This window comes from Peromyscus maniculatus, chromosome 14, assembly GCF_049852395.1.
Source record: "Peromyscus maniculatus bairdii isolate BWxNUB_F1_BW_parent chromosome 14, HU_Pman_BW_mat_3.1, whole genome shotgun sequence".
In the NCBI taxonomy this organism is placed as follows: Eukaryota; Metazoa; Chordata; class Mammalia; order Rodentia; family Cricetidae; genus Peromyscus; species Peromyscus maniculatus.
In genome coordinates, this window is record NC_134865.1 from 19500420 (window position 1) to 19520593 (window position 20174).

The window sequence follows — 20174 nt, forward strand, 5'->3', positions numbered from 1 at the left end:
AAGGATGAACACAATGTGGGCTCCCAAGGTCAAAGCAGAGCTGGACAGACTACCCTGTGAACAGAAAGACTCACCATTGTTTAAGATTTATCTAAGTCCTAACAACCAGATTCATGGTATTTTATAACATGTGCCTGACTGCAGAGGTGATCAGAACTCTGAAAAAGCAGGCTGCCTGGTTGTCTGACACCATCATATGATAACTAGTACACTTAAAACATCTTTACATGACAAAATAACCAGTAAACTCAGGAAAAAACAATCCAGTTATATAATTAAAATGTTACTTAAATTGGTTGTCTTGTAAAATTCAAAGTAAACAGCAAGTTGTTTTAATAAAACGTTTGTTAGAGTTTGTTAGAGTCTGTAATTGCTTTTCTGGTTATCACTGGATCCTTGATGGAACGACTAACATGAACCATGGGATTTGAAAATAATTCCATTGTGGTGGAGAAGGCAGCAAGATAGATGTGGCACCTTGTGCAGGCGGTGGATGTGACAGGCGCCACCTATGGAAATCTTCTAGAGAGGAGGAACCATGGTTTGGCTTTTGCATCCATGCTTGATCAGCTTTGAGAAGTTGATCCTGCACTCTTAGATCGAGGGCTGGCTGATTAGAAGAATAGAATCTATACACAGCTAAGCTGTTTTCTGTGAAGAGAATGCAACTTCATGAAAGATGTCTTTATTTTTTGGTTTATGTTTATGAAGAAAGGTTAGTTGTTTTCTGTGAATGGATGGGTTATTTAACATATTTTTTCTGCATTTCTTGAGGGTTCCATGTGGTAGGCATAATAATTAATAGCACTTAGCTTCTTAAGGAGGCAAGGGAGTAAAGAAACCATTTCATAAAGGAATCGGAGATACTGAAGAACTAATTTTTGTTAAGAAAACCAAATATCGTTTAAAAGCAAACTGTGATCTTTCTTGATCACTTCGCTTTAGGAAGCTCTCAAGTTTGCAACACCTTTCCCTGTCCATATTTCTGATTACACAGGAGCCAGCTTAGATGGACAGTTTTAAAGGGCAGTGAAGTTCTATGCAAGAAACCAGTTTTTTTTTGGACATACTTCTTGGACAATGAAGTACAGAAGAGAAAAACCATATCGATAAAGATGCCCAAATCTGGCTGAAGCTGCAGATATTCTCAGCCCTCTCCTCTTCTCTCTTCTCCCCTCCCCTCCCCTCCCCTCCCCAGCACGGAAGTAAGTGGTCAGGGATAACCAGAGTATTAGTTACTTTCCCTGTTGCTGTGATAAAATATCCTAACAAAAGCCACTTCAGAGCAAAAGGGATTATTTTGGCTCACACTTTAATGGTACAGTCCATTATGGCAGGGCAGTCATGTCAGCAGGAGCTTGAAGTAGTCGGTCACACGGCACCTGCCACCAAAAGCAGAGAGGGAGATGGACACTGTGCTTAGCTCTTTCGGTTTTTCCTCCATTGTGGGGCCCTAGCACACATGGGGTGGTACCACCCACATTTAGGGTGTGTCTTGCCCACTCAGTTAACTTAATAATCTCTCACAAGATGTGCCCAGAGGTTTGTCTTTCTAGTGATTTTCCATCTTGTCAAACATTAAATCAATGCTAACCGTCACAACTTCTACCTAACCGTTATAGGTTTCTCTCCTTCTTCTTCCTGGTTTATTCCTGATTATACAAATTAATATGTCACAAAATCACAGAAGGGAAGAAACAGAGCCATCAGTTCATTTGCAGGGCTCACCAGAAAGGCTAGACTTGTCTAGAATTTAGAGGACAAATAAAATCCAGAGCTTTTTAGCAGCACCTTCCCCACACCCATGGGAGGAGACCAGTGATGTCTCGGTCTAAAGTGAAATCACCTATGCTCCGCGACAGAGCATTTTCAGGGTAATGCCTGAGAGCTTCAGGGTAGCATCTCTACAGCACTTCAGGTTGAAGAAGGCATCAGTTTCCTATCCATTTCAGAAAGTCTGTTGGTGGCTCATTGCGTAGGTGTACTGTCGATATAAAGATATAAATCAAGTTCCTAGTTTGTCTAATTAGTTTTATGGGAAGAACTCAGAAGCATTTAAAAGGAAAGTATGTTTTTTTTTTGTATTTTCAATGCAGGTGATATTTATTAATAAGTAGACTGTGCATAAAGAATGTTTGTATGCATGCAAAGTGGTGTTTTATTGAAGAATGCAAGGTAGGTTGTCATGGAGATTAAAAGCCTTGAAGTGCTATTCACTGGTGCTAGTTGTCATTGTTGGGCACTGGGGTATTGGGTTCTGGCACCCTGAATCTTTCATTGTTGTAAAAATAATTACACTTTTATCTTCACTGTAAAGGCTATTCAAGCAGGATAAATAAATACAGACACATGAACCAGTCTAACTTCAAGATAAATACAGCAACCTTATGACCCATCCTGGTGCAAAATTATGTAGCTGTAGTTACTGTACCATCAAACTGCTTGATTTTCATTGCAGGACCTTTGAGGCTGTTTATAAGGTGAAATTACAAAATGCACAAAATCTACACTTACATTAAAAGGCAAAAAAAGAATGGAAGCTATTGACCGTTAGCATGGTCACTGGTAAATACAAAGGCTTCCCTTTAGAAGCAGAGCAAACAAATGAAAAGCTTGTTATATGTTTTGCTAGCATTTGCCTGAAATACTGTATTTATATGAAATTTCCAACCCTACTTTGACTCCATGTAAAGCTCAAAGTGATTTTTTGGTCTTTTTTCTTTGACGATTAGATGAAATGATCTTGACAAGTTTACCTCGGCGAGAAAGTATGTATTTTCTGTAGAAGGAGAACACTTATGCCTGGAGGAGCAGAGTGGACATTTTCTTAACCAATAAATCAATAGAGAAACTAGCAATAGAGCCAACCACGCAGCATATACATTATAACACTGGAGTCTGAATCAGTAAGTAATACGGTTTTCAGAACTGCCTTAAGTGATGGCTAAGTAGAATTATATATATTTATATTTAAACTGACACCACAGAATCCTTTGAAGTCTTGACGGATATGTGGAATATTTAAATGTAGTAATTACAGTTGCTAGGCCTCCTGGGGTTAACCTGCTGGAGAGACAGTGACATCTTCCACAGAAATAAATGACTTATACTGTGGAGGAAAAACAAAAAAATGAAGTAATTCCATTCATATTTTCTATAACTCTTTGGAAGGTAAGTTTATTGTAACTAATGAATTGGTGATATTCTGTAATAATTTACCACATGACCAGTTTTATGATTTGTATAAATATAGGCACATAATTCTGTTTCATCACACTCATCACTGGGTTTCACAGTGTAGCCAGTCACTGAAAACAAATCCTAATGAGAGCAGTAGATCAACTCTGGATTGATGTTAGTGGTGGGTAGGCATTTTGGACTTCTGTTTAATTGTAGGCTCCCTGTTAACCTATTTTCCAATACTGAGATGAGAGTGATGATCAGGGACATTAGAAAGGGAGCTAGTGTTGATGATAGACTTTCCTGAAAATAGATTATTTAACAAGAAGCTCATGGTGCTGCCTTTTATCTGTAGGTAGAAGATGTACTAGTGATAGAAATTGGCTGTCGCCCTGATGCTTAGAACTTCTGGAGAAGAGGGCTGGAGAGATGGCTAGGTAGTTAAGAGCTCTTGCTGTTCTTGCAGAGGGCTGGAATTTGGTCCCCAGCACCCACATCAGGTAGCTCAGAACCTCCTGTTACCCCAGCTCTAGGGAATCTAATGCCCTAATCTGGACTCCCTGGATGCCTACATACACGAGTGTATACACACACACATGAATGAAATAATAAAATGCCAAAAACCTGAAGAAGTTCATTGACTTGATCAATACAATATAATAAAGTTTCAGAGTTAATTTTAGTGATTTGATAAAAAAAATCTTCATGTATTAAAGTAGAAAAAGGAGATAATATATATATTTAGGTGGACATTTTGAGAATGGGAGCCTCCCTGGCCCTTCAAAATCAGATTGTATCTCAAAATATTTCAAGTGTTTTTCAAAACCCGCAGATTTTTTTTATACTAGCCAACTGAATGGTTTAGAACATTTGTTCACTCCATTGATAGAGCAAATCTGAGCTGTGCAATGTTCATTTCTCTACTGTGGGTGTTATTACCAGCACTGGAGAGAAGGAATACATCTCCATTGGACAACCCAGGGCAGTGTTTCCCAGACTCAGGCTCTGGGTCCCTTCACTGTACAGCCGGTGATTCTCTTGCTAAGGAAAGAGATATACTGTCTTCCTGAACCATGCAGTCACATGCAGCCAGCAGTGAAGATCAAGGTAAACTGAGGCCAGAATCTAGAGTCACATAGGAGATAAGCCTCTAGGCAAGTCTGTGAGGGAGTTTCTAGACAGGAGTAGCATGGTTTTGGTTGCGAGCCTCGTCTTTAATGGCTGAGCCATCTCTCCAGCCCGACAGGAGTAACTGAGATGAGAAGACCTACTATACCTGTGAGTGGTGCCATTCCATGGGTTGAGGTCCAGGACTGCACAAAAAGTGAAAGCAAGCTGAACATCAGCATCTGTTGCTCTTTTCTGACTGTGAGGTAACGTGACTAGCTCCTTTACAGTGTTGCCATGACTTTCTCAACACCATGGAGTTCTTCCTCAGATGGTGATCCAAAAAACCCCCTTCTTCCTTAAGTTGCCTGTGTTACGACAATGAGAAAAGTAACTAAGGAAATTCCTTTTGCAAGAGAATGAGAATTTTGACAGATGCATTCTGGTTGGCTCCATTTAAGTATGACATGCTATGCTGTTCTAAAATCTGAAGTCAGTGTGTACTACTGATTGACGGGGCTCTTTTTTTCCCCCTCCCTTTTAAGGATTCCCCAAATGCTAGTATCTATAGATATTTGGGCAGGGGATGATCACTTTATTACTTTCTTCCAATTTCTCAAAGGGTATAAACTTGGCTGCCAATGTTCTGGAGCCAAATGAAGAAGAGTTCTGAACAAACTTGCTATTTAGCAAATGGATTGTTAGTCAATGTCTGTTTTAATTATAGCATCTTTGCCCTTTGCAGATGATTCAAGACTAAAGTTCTTAGGTTAATTACCCAGACAGTAATTAAGCTTTTTCTGAACACTTGGTTCCAGGTTCTAAACTCCTATCTGTTGATACCTCCATATTTTTTTTTTTGCATTTGCATGCTGTCTTCCTTCACTGTCATTCAGAAGGGAATCAAGAAAATCAAAAGAACTTGAACTCAATCTGGCATGTCTATGAGTGATGCAATTCCTAAAAAGTACTCACTATAATTATTGCAAGTATCCTTAAGTGATAGTTTAATAAAATACATAATCTAATTTTCTACTATAATTTTAGAATTCTCTTTGTAAAGGTATACTCCATAAACCCAGAGAGCATTTTTTCAATGACTTTACAATTGTTTTCATGATGTTCATACAGTGTGTACCTTTAGACATTTTTTTTTCTTTCTGAAGTTCCTTTGCATCAGATAATTGCTAAATTAATGAAGGCATATTTACATAAAACAATTTTTTAGGGAAAGAGCTAACGTCTTAAAAATGTACTCAGACAAAGCTGCTGCAAATAGAAAAGACAAGGACAGAAACCTCTATGCTGAATTAACCTTCACCTTGTGGAATAAACTGACAGAGAATAATGAAATTGAAAACTGAGGTTGGCACTATAGATGTAAGCTCGGCAGCTCTGAACCTGAGAGTGGGACTTAGCATGGGGTATCAGGTAATGAAGATGAATGAATGGCTCAGAGGTCATTCAACGTATCAAGGAAATAACAGATTTAAAAAACAAATGAAGATTGTATGTGGTTTCTCTTCTCATGACTTCTGTCGTACTTCCAAATGTTTTGTGGCACCTTTTCTACTCACCATTGAGTGGATCAAGTCAACTGAGGGTCTGTGCTGCATGGGTGGTCCTGGGCAGATAGTGCCATTCACCTGTCCAAGTTGCTAGAGTTTTCCTGCCTTGCCCACAGTCAGGACAAATCTCTGTCACCCGCCAGTCCCACAGCTGCTCAGACCCAACCAAGTAAACACAGAGACTTATTTTGCTTACAAACTGTATGGCCACGGCAGGCTTCTTGCTAACTGTTCTTATATCTTAAATTAATCCATTTTCACAAATCTATACCTTGTCACATGGTTCGTGGCTTACCGGCATTTTCACATGCTGCGTGTCTTGGCGGGCGGCTGGCAGTGACTCCTTCTGCCTTCCTGTTCTTTTATTTCTCCTCTCTGTTAGTCCCGACTATACTTCCTGCCCAGCCACGGCCAATCAGGTTTTATTTCTTGACCAATCAGAGCAACACATTTGCCATACAGCACAGCCAAGTGCAGACCATCTCAGACACCTGCACTCAGGCCCATGGTCCTAATCATCCTCTATGTGGACCTGCTGGGTAAAGCCACGAGGAACCCAAGAACGAGCTCCCACAGCACATACAGAACATCCCACAGCATGTCCACCCCGGGGAACACAGTCATCCTTCAAACAGAATCAGAAGTTGCTTGTAAAATGGAGTCTTTCAGGATGGAGTACAGTTTCAAAACTTGCTGTTTATTTATTTATTTTTCTTTTCTTTCTTTCTTTCTTTCTTTCTTTCTTTCTTTCTTTCTTTCTTTCTTTCTTTCTTTCTTTCTTTCTTTCTTTCTTTCTTTTTTTTTTTTTAAAAGCAAAACATAGAGTAACCCAGTTCAAGATGCAGCCTGACTTCAACAGCCAGCTTTATGGTAAACCTCTGATACATACTTTTAAGGAATTGACCCAGCTCTTAAAACATACCTTCTTGTGCTAAGATGTCAATTGGCTGTTGAACGCTTGCTTGGTCTGTGAGCACCCTGGGTTTGATCCTAAAACTTCTCGTAATCATTCTTGCTTGTATCATTTATTGTCTTTCTTGAAGCATATCTCTTTTATATTCTTGCTACCATTTTTGCTTGAGTTGGTATGTATTGTTCAAATTGCTATCTTTTACTACAGTGGTCAGGCTTTTTTGGTGTCTGGATATTCTTGCCATTGAGATTGTGTTGCGTGGGGTGGATGGAGTGACTTCTTCCCTTTTCAGTGGAAGGGTCAACCATCGTTCTGTATTTCTTCAGGGGAGTTTGTTGTATGCTGAGTCCTTTGGTAAATATCCCTGAGAACTTCGAGATCCTTGGCCATTTCCAGCAGCTCTTTTTATGAGGACACATCTTACTTATGCTTTCAGGAACAAGCCAGCCTCTGTCAGCTCCAAGATTTAGAAGAGATTTATTGTATGTATAACTTCATTGTCTTCTTACCCAGAGGTATCTCTGAGCAGTGGTGACACATCCTGCCTTTCCCGCCAGTCTAAGCGCTGGTTCACAGTGGCTGTATGTATGGGGCCAGCAAACATTCTCCTGAGGTAAGGAAGAAGAGAAAAAAAGAAAGTGGGGACAGAGCTCACGTGTTTGCTAAAGGAGATTTTCCATTTCGTGCAACCCTTGTCTAGGGAACGCCGCACTCAGCTGTCTCCATAACAAGTGGCTTTAATCATCTGAGGTGGCTGAAGGACCATGGACAGGTGGACACACACCCTACTTCCGTTATATCAGATCTTTACCAGACCTGCCCCAAATCTTACCCAACCAATAAACATGTCTTATTTTAACTTCAGGATTCGTTGCCGCCATAGATAAAGATGTGGCCCCTCTCCATTTCCTAGCATTGAAAAATCCCTGACCTTTATCGTTAATGAGGCACCCAGCTTGCTTTTGGCTTGTGTCGTTTAATTGACCGAGTTTGATTATTAATTCCAATCTACCTCTTAAGGGCTCCTTGCTACTCTCTGCCCAGCTGTTATTATGTTTTCTGACCAGTTCCCAGATGTTTTCAGTCGACTCTGAGTCCTTCATAGTTTTCTCTCTAGGCTCTTATTTTGATGATTTTCTTATTTCTCTTGCTTCTTTAACTTCCCTCAAACTGATGGACCAGTTCACTCTTTGGAAAGACTGGGGATCTTTGACCTAATATAAACAAAATTCCTTCCTATGCTCCAGGAGGTGTTTTGGAAGTACCATCCTAAACGTGGAAGTGTCCATTCCATACACTATCTTTTTTAGGACCATGAAGCACTTGTACGCTCACTCCAGGGCTTCTACCAATTGGGGTCTTCATGTACCTAGCCACTTACTTTTCTGTAGTAAGTGTATGACCTGGCTCATGAGAAAGGAGACTTTGCAGCTCACTTTAAAATAAAGAGGCTTAGCACTTAAAATGACAACTACCATGCTAGTCACATCATTTGTGGTCCCCTTCAACAACAACAGGTCAATTCAGTTTGACAAAGTTCTTGTTCTTGTAATGAGAAAATTTTAATCCCAGCTGTCTACTCTTCTCACCTTTGGATTTTGACTTTTCTACACCACCACCAAAGTAGGCTTTTATAATGGGCGGCTGAGTTTCCGGCTTATGGAGTTAAAGGAGATCACAACTATTTATTTACTTTATGTGTGTGCGTGTTTTGTTTGCGTGTATGTCTGCAGAGCACATGCCTATCTTGTGCCTGTGGAGGCCAGAAAAGGGCATCAGCTTCCTTGGAACTGGAGTTAAACATTGTGAGTCACCATGTGGTTGTTGGGAATTGGAGCAGGATCCTTTGGAAGAACAGCCAGTGCCCTCAACTTCTGAGCCATCTCTCCAGTCCCCAAGATCATGGCTTCCACATAGTGTTAATAGCATCTTGAAGTGTGGAAAGAAGAGGTGGGATATCTATGAGATTTTGAGGTTCTGATATAAAACAGGGCTTTCAGTGTGGGGGGTTTGATGAGAGGGCTGGGTAAAATTATAATGTAGTTTTACATTGGTAGATACAATGAGATGAAGGATTTGAAGTGAGGCTTAAAGAGTCAATAGTAATTTGATGAGCTCAGTTGAGCTGCTCATTGTTCTGAATCAGGTGCTTATTGTAATGAGGACAAGTTGAGCCATCTACTGTTTGAATTACATTATTTGCAGCTTCACTTTGCTCTGCAAGAGTTCCCGGGAATAATGGCCAAAATAAAGTGCATAGCAAGGTAGGTGGGTGTGCGTGCTTTCATTTCTGGAGTGCCCCATTCCACTATGGCTATTCTTCTACTTGCACAAAACAGACTACAGCATCTGAGACAGCCTGAACCAAAAGGCCTCAGTCCAAAAGTGAAATCTTTCAAGTTTTCCAGCTGTACTAGTTATAAATAGAAAGGATTCATTATGTTAGCATTTCAAAAGCACTGTAGATCATGGTTTGCCTCAGTGGGTGCCTTAAAGTTACACCTACCGTTGGGGGGAGTTTAAAGTTTTAACCATTTGGCATGTGGTTTCTTCAATGCCTTTGTTATTGTACTTAAAATTCATTACTATATCCAAAGTCATCTAGATTTTCTTCAGCATATCTCACAGGAGTTTTGTAGTTTTGCATTTTACATTTAGGTCTATAATGTAGCTGAAGTTTTCCTGTGTCCTGCCTGGTCCTGCAGTTGCTCAGACCCAAGTAAACACACAGAGACTTATATTAATTAAAACTGCTTGGCCATTAGCTCAGGCCTACCATTGACTAGCTCTTACACTTAAACTCAGCCCATTTCTATTAATCTATATGTTGCCACATGTTCTGTAGCTTTACCTGTGTGCTGTTACAAGTAGCTCCCTTGATGGCGGGCTGGCATCTCCTGACTCAGCCTTCGTCTTCCCAGAATTCTCCTTGTCTGCTTATTCTGCCTACACTTCCTGCCTGGTTACTGGCCAATCAGCAGTTTATTAAACCAGTGCACAAAAGCATTATCCCACAGCACTATAATTGATTTTGAGTTAGTTTTTTTGTGAACAATTTAAGGTATGTTTATTTTTGTATATAGATGGTCAGCTGTTTCAGCAAAATTTGTTGAAAGTGTGATCTTTTCTTCACAGGTTGCCTGGGTTGACTGTATTTATGTATGTCTGTTTTGGAGCTTTCTCAGTATGCTGCTCCTCTTGTTTATTTGCCTGTGCCTTCATTTGTTCCAAACCATCTGATTATCATCGCCTCTGGTAAGAATGGAAGTCATAAGGTGTCAGTTCTCCTAGCATGGCTTCCCTTCAGTATTGTGTTGGCTCTTGTGTACTCTCTCTCTATGTCACAGTTAGAAATATTATATGTATCCATAAAGTACATTGCTGGGATTTTGATTGGGATCACCTTGAATCTATAGGTCAAAGCTGGGAAGAACTGACATCTTGGCAATATTGAGTCTTCCTATCATGAACACGGGATATTGCTTCATTTACTTAGCACTTTGGTTTTCTTCATCAGAGTTTTGTAGTTGCCTTCTTTTGTATTTTGTATTTACTTTTGTTAGATTTATACCTATATATTTCACTTGTGGATCTATTATAAGCGGTATTGTATTTTAATTTCACATTTTACTTGTTCTTAACTGAAATATAAAGAAGCTACTGACTTTGTCTATCTTTGCATCTTGCAACCTCAATCTAAACAGTTATTAGTGTTTTGTTTATTCATTCTTCTGTATCAGTTATCATGATATCAAATAACAAAGACAGCTTTATTTCTACCTTTTCTATTTAATTTGATTGAGGGTTTTGCATTAGGAGTCCTTTCAAGATGATGTTGAAGAGGGCTAGTGAGAAGGGCCACAGTGTTTCTATCATGATCATGGTGAGGAAGCCTTGAGTTCCTCTGTATAAAGTGACATTACCTGCAGGTTTCTGCATCTATCTGTTTCTGGGACAGATATGTTGATGTCCCAACCAGAAGAGAGGGTTCGTCCATTTCTTCTGCAGTTATATTGGTTTTTGCTTTATGTAGCTTTCTGGGCTGCTGTTAAATGAGCATCATTATGTCTCAGGAAACTGACTCCAATATTAGGTAACATTCTTCCCTATTGCTGACCTCTTTTCTTCCTTTGAAGTCAGCTTCATCTGAAATTAGCATAACTTATGTTCACTCTCTAAAACCCAGTGCCTGGTATGTTTTCATCATAAATTTCCTTTTAACCAGTATGTATTTTTTTGTTTGTTTAGCCTCTTTTTTTTTCTCTACTCTGACAGTTTTCATCTTTAAATTAGTCCATCTAGAATGGTCATGCTCAAAGTGACTGTAATTGGAGTATCATCGACCATGATTGTTACCACTTCATATATTTGCTCTTATTATTATAATTTTGATTTCAACAGTTTTTCTGTCTTCTTTTAGTTTTTTAAAAGCATATGGCATTTGTTTAGTTGGTGTAAGTCTTGTATTTATTGATTAATTTGTGTGTGGTAGGTAAGTGTCACAGCACATGTGTGGAGGTCAGAGGATAACTTGCAGTAATCAATTTCTCCTTCTACCATGTAGGTTCTGGGGGTCAAACTCAGGTCATCAGGCTTGGTGCTTGGTGGCTTTACCTGCTGAGCCAGCTCTCTGTCTCACCATTTCCCCCACCCATTAAGTTATAACTGAGCATAGTCTAGTCTAAGATTCTCTTTTCTGTCCTTTCTTAGCAATCCCCCCTCCCCCCTCCACTTCTCTCCTGTTGCCCTACAAATCCATACGATACTACCACGTCACTTTCTGGGTAATAGATAGTGTAACATAACAAAATAATCCTCTTTCCCTCATCCTATTCCTTATATCATCACCATCAATATTGTTTGGTCCTAAGCATACCCAAGGCATGTCTGTATACATGTAATTAAATATATTATTACTGTGATTATTTTGATCTACTTTTTGTTAGTTGATCAATCAAAGTTAGGAAAAATGAAACTTTGTGTTTCCTATTACTCTTCCTTTCTTAGCAGATGTGAGTTTCTGGTCTGTGTCATTTTCTTGACTTCAAAGGATTTCTTTTAATGATTCTTGGGAGACGAGCCCCAGACATCAAACTTGCTGGGCAGTGGCTTGTCTGAGGAAGTCTTCATCCTTGTTTCAGCCTCGAAGGGTTGTGTTAGCAAAGTGTGCTACACTGCAGTATTTTTCCTCTTTTTTTTTTTTTTGGTTTTTTTTTGAGACAGGGTTTCTCTGTGAAGCTTTGCGCCTTTCCTGGAACTCACTCTGTAGCCCAGGCTGGCCTTGAACTCACAGAGATCCGCCTGCCTCTGCCTCCTGTAGTGCTGGGATTAAAAGCGTGCACCACCACTGCCCAGCTTGTATTTTTCCTCTTAACACTTTAAAAAACTCTGCTCCCTCTTGCCTGCATGGTTTCTAATGAGAAGTCAGATCCAATTCTTATTGTTGTTTTATAAATATAGCATTTTCCCTTTCTTCAAGGCTTTCTTCATCTTTAGTTTTCTCTTGTTTGATTAGGACATGCCTATATGTGGTGTTCTCTTTGTTTTGCATTTATTCTGCCTTGGGTTGGCTAAGCCTCTTGGATCCATAGTTTCAGGTTTGGCCTTAACTTGGGACAATTCCCAGTCATTGTTGTCTAAAATGCTTCTTCATTTTCTACATTACACTTATGCTGTGATAGACACCCTCTGTAGCTGTCCCATGGTCCTCGGAGAGTCTTTTATGATAGACACCCTCTGTAGCTTTCCCACAGTCCCTGGAGAGTCTTTTCTTTCTGTTTGTTTGTCTTTGTTCTCTCTGCTTTCAGTTTTGCAAGTTTCTATTTTTTTAAACTTTACTTATAAGCATGTTTGTGTGTATGTGTCTTGTGTGTGTGTGTGTGTGAGAGAGAGAGTAGGTGATGTATGTGTTGTATATGTGATGTATGTGGATATGTGCATGCATGTGTGTGTGTGTGTGTGTGTGTGTGTGTGTGTGTGAGAGAGAGAGAGAGAGAGAGAGAGAGAGAGAGAGAGGGAGGGGTGGCAACGTGTGCAATGTGTGCGATGGCACTTGTGTGCAGGTCAGAGAACAACTTGGTAGAGCTGATTCTTTTCATCTTCACACGGTTTCTAGGGATTGAATTCAGGTCACCAAGCTTTTGCAGCAAGCCCCTTTACTTGTGAGCCATTTCACTGGCCTAGAAGTTTCTATCCTGAATCGCAGAGACTCTTTGGGCAGACTTGTCAAATCTACTTCCTAGCCCAACAAAGGCATTTTTTTTTCATTTCAATTACATTGTTTTTTGCTTCTAGATTTCTTGTTTTCTTAGACGTTGCATCTTCCTACTCATGCTGTTGCTATCCCTTGAGCATGTTCAGAGCTCTTCACCATTAACAGTAGTTTTGAATTCCCTGTCTGGTAATTTCATGATCTCTGCCATGCTTGGGTCTAATGCTTGCTCTGTATCTTCAAATTGTAGCATTTGTCTATTTTACTGTTGTGTTTTTGCTTTTGGTATACTTTGTAATATGTCCACAGTGTTTGGACATGATATACCAAGCAAAATCAGCTGCCGTTCATAGACCTTGTGCTGTGCAGTGGTGAGATCCGGGGGTGGGGGGCCACTCTGGCCCTGGGACGATTAGGTCTCAGGTTTCTGTGTGCCCTTGCCTCTGGGCTGTGAACTTCACAAGGGGTTTTCCTCCTAGTTGGAGAGGAGGGCTAGCATGGGCTGAAGTTGGTTATTTTCTTTTCCACAAATGGAAGGCTGCAGTTGGCTGGAGTCCAGGTCCCTTTTCTAAATATGGGCTAGCCTCTGACAGCACTTCAGTAGATGGCAATTTGGTTAGTTAGTTTTTCTTGAGGGAAATCTTGGTGAGGAGAATAATGTGCTTTGGAATATTTTTAAAATGGTCCCATTGGCCTCCTTGCCTTTCCCCTTGGCAGAAGTAAGAAGAATTTTTTCTTTAATATTTATCAGAGAGTTGATTTCATTTGTAGAGGGCATTTCCTCTCCCTTGCCTGGGTTTCCCTGGAAGCTTTAGCTCACAGTGCTGGAACCCATCAGTTACTGCCTGGACTTTTTCCCTGGCAGTGGTTTGTGCAGAGATTTCTGCTCTGGAATGCCATGGCCTCCAGAATTTGTATACCAGTGTTTTCAGGCTGAGAAGCTACAGTTTGTCTTTCCCCATGTGCTGTGGATATTGCTCTGTTTAAATAAAATGCTGATTGGTCAGTAGCCAGGCAGGAAGTATAGGTGGGACAAGCAGAGAAGAGAATTCTTGAAACAGGGAGGCTGAGTCAGGAGACACTGCCAGCCGCTGCCATGAGTACCAACATGTAAGATACTGGTAAGCCATGAGCCATGTGGCAAGGTATAGATTTATAGAAATGGGTTAATTTAAGATGTAAGAACTAGCTAGCTAGAAGCCTGAGCCATTAGGCCAAACAGTTTAAATAAGATGAGACTCTGTGTGTTTATTTTATAAGTGGGCTATGGGACTGCCAGGGCTTGGCAGGAGCTGGAGAGAAACTCTCCAGCTACACCCATGTGTCTTAAAGATGACACAAGAGTCATATTTTCAGTCTGCTCAGCTTTTGGAAGGATAAAGTGATGATGTTCAAGCTCCTGCTATGAGGAACCGGAACACAGAAGTTTGAGTCAAATGTATTTTTATGCAAACCGCTTTTGAGTGTACTTGGGAAATACCTTCCACTATTGATTGTTTTTCTAAACTTGTCAAGCTAGATATAAAAGGGTCCTTAAGTTTCATTCAGAGCATTTCTGTTTTATTTTATTTTATTTTTTTACAATCAAGTTTTACATGTAATGTTCTTGAACCGATTACTGTGTGTGTTGGAGTTTTGAGGTAAACTATATTTCTCTGTGGAGTTCTATCTTATCTAGGCCTTGAGAAGCCTACAGTAATGGCTCTTCACTTAGAATGGTGCCAGGAATGATAGTCAACCAGGAGAGTTTCCTGTTCTGAGGTAAGCTTCATTTCAGAGGTAATTGAGCTTTGAGCATTATCCGCTGGCTAGAAAGGTAGGAAAAGGGGTCAGGAGGCAAGAACAGGCAGCAGGAAATTTAGGAAACAGCAGAGAAAAGAATAGTAGGACGGAGGTCGTTCGTTTGTTTTAAGCTGAGATTTGAGGTATTTTTTAGGGAACTAGTTTTTTTTTGGGGGGGGGGCGCGAACACTGAAAGATCAGAGAAGCAGAACAAGCCACAGCTAACCCCGCCTCGCCAGCTTCTCATTTCCTCAAACTGGAAGCCTCTGAGTCCTCATCCAGAATGATTCTCAGATGAACTGCTGCTAAAAGCCTAAAAGCTTAACCAGCTCTAGTTCCTGGTCCTCACGCCTTATATACCTTTCTGCTTCCTGCCATCACTTCCTGGGATTAAAGGCGTGAGTCACCATGCTTGGCTGTTTCCAGTGTGGCTTTGAACTCACAGAGATCCGTATGGATCTCTACCTTTGGAATGCTAGGATTAAAGGTATGTATGCCACCATTTTCTGGCCTCTATATCTAGTGGCTGTTCTGTTCTCTGACCCCAGATAAGTTTATTAGGGTGCTCAATATATTGGGGAACTCAACATCACCACACATGGTCAATCTCAATCTGAAAATATTAAATGGAAAGTTCTAGAAGCAAACAATTTATCAATTTAAAGTCATGTTATATTCTGAAATCTCATACCATTCTGCACCATGCATCACCATCTTCTCTGGACATGAACCAGCTAACTGTCTGCAGTCTCCAGTTTTAAGTTCATTATTTTTTTTCTTTTGCATTAGCCAAGGAATGTTTTAGTAAAGCAATTCTAGAATCTGAATTCTTTTGGCACAGTTCTTTACTCCACAGAACCAGACCACAGTGACACGATTAGTTGTTGTTCTTTGATATCTTTTGTCTTAGTTACTTTTTTATTGCTGTGAAGAGACACCACAATCAAGGCATTTTATAGAAGAAAGGGTTTCCTGAAGCTTCCAGTTTCAGAGGGTTAGAGTCTGTGACTTTGATGATGGGGAGCCCTGCAGCAGGCAAGCAGATATGGCACTGGAACTGTAGCTGAGAGCTCATGTCTTGATTCTCAAACCTGAGTCAAGGAGAGTGCTAACTGGGAGTAGTGTGGGCTTTTGAAACCTCAACTCCCACCCACAGTGACACACCTCTCCCAACAAGGCCACACCTCCTAATCCTTCCAAAACAGTTCTACCAGTGGGGAACCAAGTATTCGAAGATATGAGCCTCCGGGGCCATTCTCAGTCAAACCACCACATCCTTCAAATAAACAGTTTTGCTCATAATGAAGAGCAAAGTGAGTACAGCAATTCAGTATCCGGAGAGCATGCTAATTGGGAAAGGGGAGTAGAAGAGTTTTAGTATCTGTGGTCTTTTGGCTGTTCTACCTCCAACTTCAAACCTATATCTTATCTGTAGTTGTTGATGGATAGAAAAGTTAGGGAGAGAATAATTTCCAAAAGAATCTTAGCAACAGTTTAAGACTGAAGAAAGTTTTCATGCTGTCTTGAAAAGTGATCCAAAGCAGAGTTTGTCTGAAGATGTAAGAAAACATCTGAATGTCTCCATCTTCAGAATAGGTCTATGAATGGTCCTACCATGGACCCATACGTTACTCTTCCCACTGAACTTCCGATGGCTAAACATGAAAACAAAAGAAGATGGAGAAATTAAATTATAATAATTAGTCAGATTTCTACTTAGGAAAAACATGTTTTGCAAATTCAGGTCAGGGATTTCTATATCTGGTATTTGTAGTAGTTTGAATGAGAAATGTCCCCCGTAGGTTCAGGCTTTTGAACACTTGGTCTCCATTAGTGGTGCTGTGTGAGGAGGGACAGAAGTCCAGTCTGGCTGGAGGAAATACATCAGCGGGAGTGGGCTTGGAGAGTGTATCATCTTGACCCTCTTCCAGTTCACTGTTTCTGCTTCAGCTGTACTGTTAAAGATGTGATCTCTCACTTTTCTTACTTCCAGCTCCTGCCCCTTGCTGCCCTGATGGACTCATTCCCCTGGAACCATAAGCCCAAATGAACTCTGTTTCTTAAGTTTTCTTTGGTCATGGCGTTTTAGCACAGTGACAGAAAAGTAACTAATATAGTACTCTAGGAATCAAAATAAACAGTATTTGGGGACTTGATAAAAAAAAGAAAAGAAACTGAAGTTCAAATCCAATGTTGTTATACTTCACCTCTATAACAAAGAGATGTCTGGTGAAGGGGATCAAGATCTTTGAAGAACACCATTTTTTTTTTTTTTTTCCTAGTCTTGACCTTTGTGGTTAGCAGAGCTCTACTGCATGTTGGTGACAGCTCTAAGACTGTTGAACATTAGCTTTCTGAAAATACTACTGAGTACTTTGTTCACAGAGCAAAGCCAATTTTATTGGTTACTGCTATATGGCCAATCATTGCCTCTAGAGGTCTTGGGGACAGTTTTAAGGGCATCAGTAGTGTATGTGTAAAGTTTCTAGGGTTTACTACCGAACTCGGAATGCTTGGTTAGCTTTAACAAAACTTAGTCCTGAAAGCTTGAGTTTCCAGGCAAATATTGAAAATGAAACTGTCATCTGAGGAGCTTAATTAAGGCATCTGGCTTGAGAGAAGGTAAATTGAGTCATCTAGTGGCCAGATGAATGTTATTTTGGTAGGTTCCCGAAGTAAGCAATAGTTGCAGCAATTTAATCTTCCTGGCAAGAGCTTCCTGTAACAGTAAGTTTATGCTAATGCAGACAGTTGAATAGTTACGTGGTGTAGACAGTAAGTTGTGGAGAAGGTTTCAGTTGTCAATACTTCCCCGCAACATACACACAGTGTTTTTTTCTTGTTGAAACTTTGGAAATTTCGGTTCAGGAGCCATATGAAATGTTGCATCAGTTTGCAAAGTTCTTTCTGTTTTCGGTGACACTTTTTCGTTTAGTTGACTTAGAATTTGCTTTATTCTGTTGTCAGTTGAGATTTATTTTGTAAAATGGAATTAAAATGCCAACAGAGCATTTAGAGTGCATAATGGTCTCTAAAACGAGAACATTCAGGCACGATCAACAGAACTTTTTCCATTTTAAGTCATGGTCAAAATTGGAAGGAAAAAATTTTAAAGTATGATTTCTTTTTTCCCTCCCAGCAGGCATTATTAAATATAGAAAGCTTAAAATTTCAGAAGCAGTCTATGTGAACATAATTTAAATAAAATATTCTGTTAAGATAATTTAAAAAAATAAAAATCTGGGGTAATCTTCGTGCTATATTTTCATTGTACACTTTTAAAAACATTCTTTTGCCACATTCAAAATCAGTTAAAAAAATTGAAGAGCAGACTTAGTTTTTTGCATCCAGATGATTTGTTGAAAATAACATTTTTTTGATTTTAAAAGCAAAGAAAGTCCTATTATAACATTTGAGAAAAATTTAAAAAGTACAAACAAGAAAGGAACATTTATAAAGCATACTACTCTCTAGAGACAGACTTAGCAGTTAAGACAACGACACACACTTATGTAGTTTCTACAGGTTAGAATTCTTCCCGGAGGAGAGCTGGATTCTGCCTCTTGGCCTCACCAAAATGCAAGTGTAGGCTGGCTATGTTCTCATCTGAGGCTCACCTAGCGAAAAATCTACTTCCGAACTCATTCAGGTGTTGGTGGAATTTATTTCTTTGTAGCTGCAAGCCTGAGGGCCCTGGCTTTTTTACTGACTATTGGCTGAAGTCTTTCTCCAAGTCCTAGAGGTTACCTGCAGTTCCTTGCCATGAGGTGGCTGGAAGTTTCAAAGCCTGCAGGGTAATCTTTCTCTCTCCAGCTTACTAATGTGGTCTCAGATAATGTGTGATAACCATGAAAGTGACATTGCACCCCTTCCCTTTGCCGTATTTATTGGTTAGAACCAAGTAATGAGTTCTGCCTTCATTAAAAGTCAGGGATTATACAAATCATGGGTTTAGGGTGCACACCGGGGTAGTAATCGTGTGTTGGATGGTTGCATACAAAGAGTATATTACAAATACAGTACTAATGCATTTAAAATTGCTTAAGAATCTAGTTTTAAACATTAAATAGTGATTAAATAGTAATATATACATGCAGTACATGGATTTGTATGATATATACAGTGCACATACTTAGTGCATACATATGCACATATGCTACAACATGTAATACTGTCATAATTTCTAGTAAAATATATCATAACAAATAGTAATCATCCTAAGAGAAAACTATTGCATCAGATATCAAGCCCAGTCATAGGAGATTGCTTATACATCTTTTAATTTTACATAATCTCTTACTGTGGATTAAGATTACTTCTGGTTTTTCTTTTTAGTTTTTAAGACAGGGCTTCACTATGTAGCCCAGGCTGGCCTCAGACTCATGCTCTTGCTGTTGTATTATCCCTGGGGCTGGGATGACAGGTGTGCTACGCCACACTCAGTGAATTAATATTATTTCAAATTTCTCTCTATCATATGCGATTCCTTAACAGAAAAGCTGATCTAAATCCAGGTCTATCAAAAAGTTCTTTAGGACAGACTTGTAGCAGAAAGATGGCGAGGTTTTATAAAGACATTTTAAAGGGTTTGAATTTGTAATCCCAAATGAACGATTGGGGTGTCGATACAGATTTAAACTCCCCCCACTCTGCAACGGTTTACAAACCTGATTAAGTTGAAAAAACGACATCTGGCTTTACTTTTTTCTTCTCTTCCCTATAAGTGAGCAGGATATTTTCTGTATGACTTACTTTTCATTTACACTTGCTCCTTTTATGATTACTTGATTATTTGTTATTTTTTCTACTAGGTTTTAGGTTTGTTTGTACTTTTTTTTAATAAAGAAAATACATTATACCATAGGAGGATGCATTAAAGTCTTGCTTGTTTGTTTTTGTGAATGATAAATGTTTCAAAACTAGCTTTTAAATATATAGATGGCACAGTGAAATCCAGAACCTTATAACATTGCCCACTGAAACACTAAAATGTACAAAAGTTCACAACATATTGTAAGGAAAATTCAAGAATCTGTTCAGTTATCTTGGAGGTACCAGACATACCATATGCTGTGTCTAGGAGTTGCTATGGCAACTACTTTTAAAATTTAAGAACAGGGTAAATTGTTGCCTAAAATCTCCATAACTTAAGTCAATTAAGATCTCTTCAGAATGCCACATTCCTTTTGCTACCTGGTGAGGCTTCCTGTCTTGGAGCTCAGGAACACGAAAGGTCTCTGGGTCAGAGAAGAATGCTTTTGGCTCTTTAAGGGTCCTGCAGGCAGTTTGTCATATGGTACTTTTTATGAATCATTAATGAATCATCGAAAGGAAGGCAGAAGGAATAGCCTCGCTGAAGCTGAACAGATCTGAGCATATGAGTGTAAAGTTGAAAGCAATTTTTAGCTCAGAT

General features: G+C 39.6%; 1 long non-coding RNA gene across 1 annotated transcript; it reads right to left on the bottom strand.

The window, feature by feature from the left end:
- Positions 1-273: 273 nt before the first annotated feature.
- Positions 274-4690, bottom strand: LOC143268534 (uncharacterized). The gene is made up of 3 exons (XR_013044592.1): positions 4457-4690; positions 1310-1382; positions 274-651 (listed from the first exon to the last, which is right to left on the bottom strand). It is a non-coding gene; the product is annotated as an uncharacterized LOC143268534 (long non-coding RNA).
- Positions 4691-20174: the final 15484 nt, after the last annotated feature.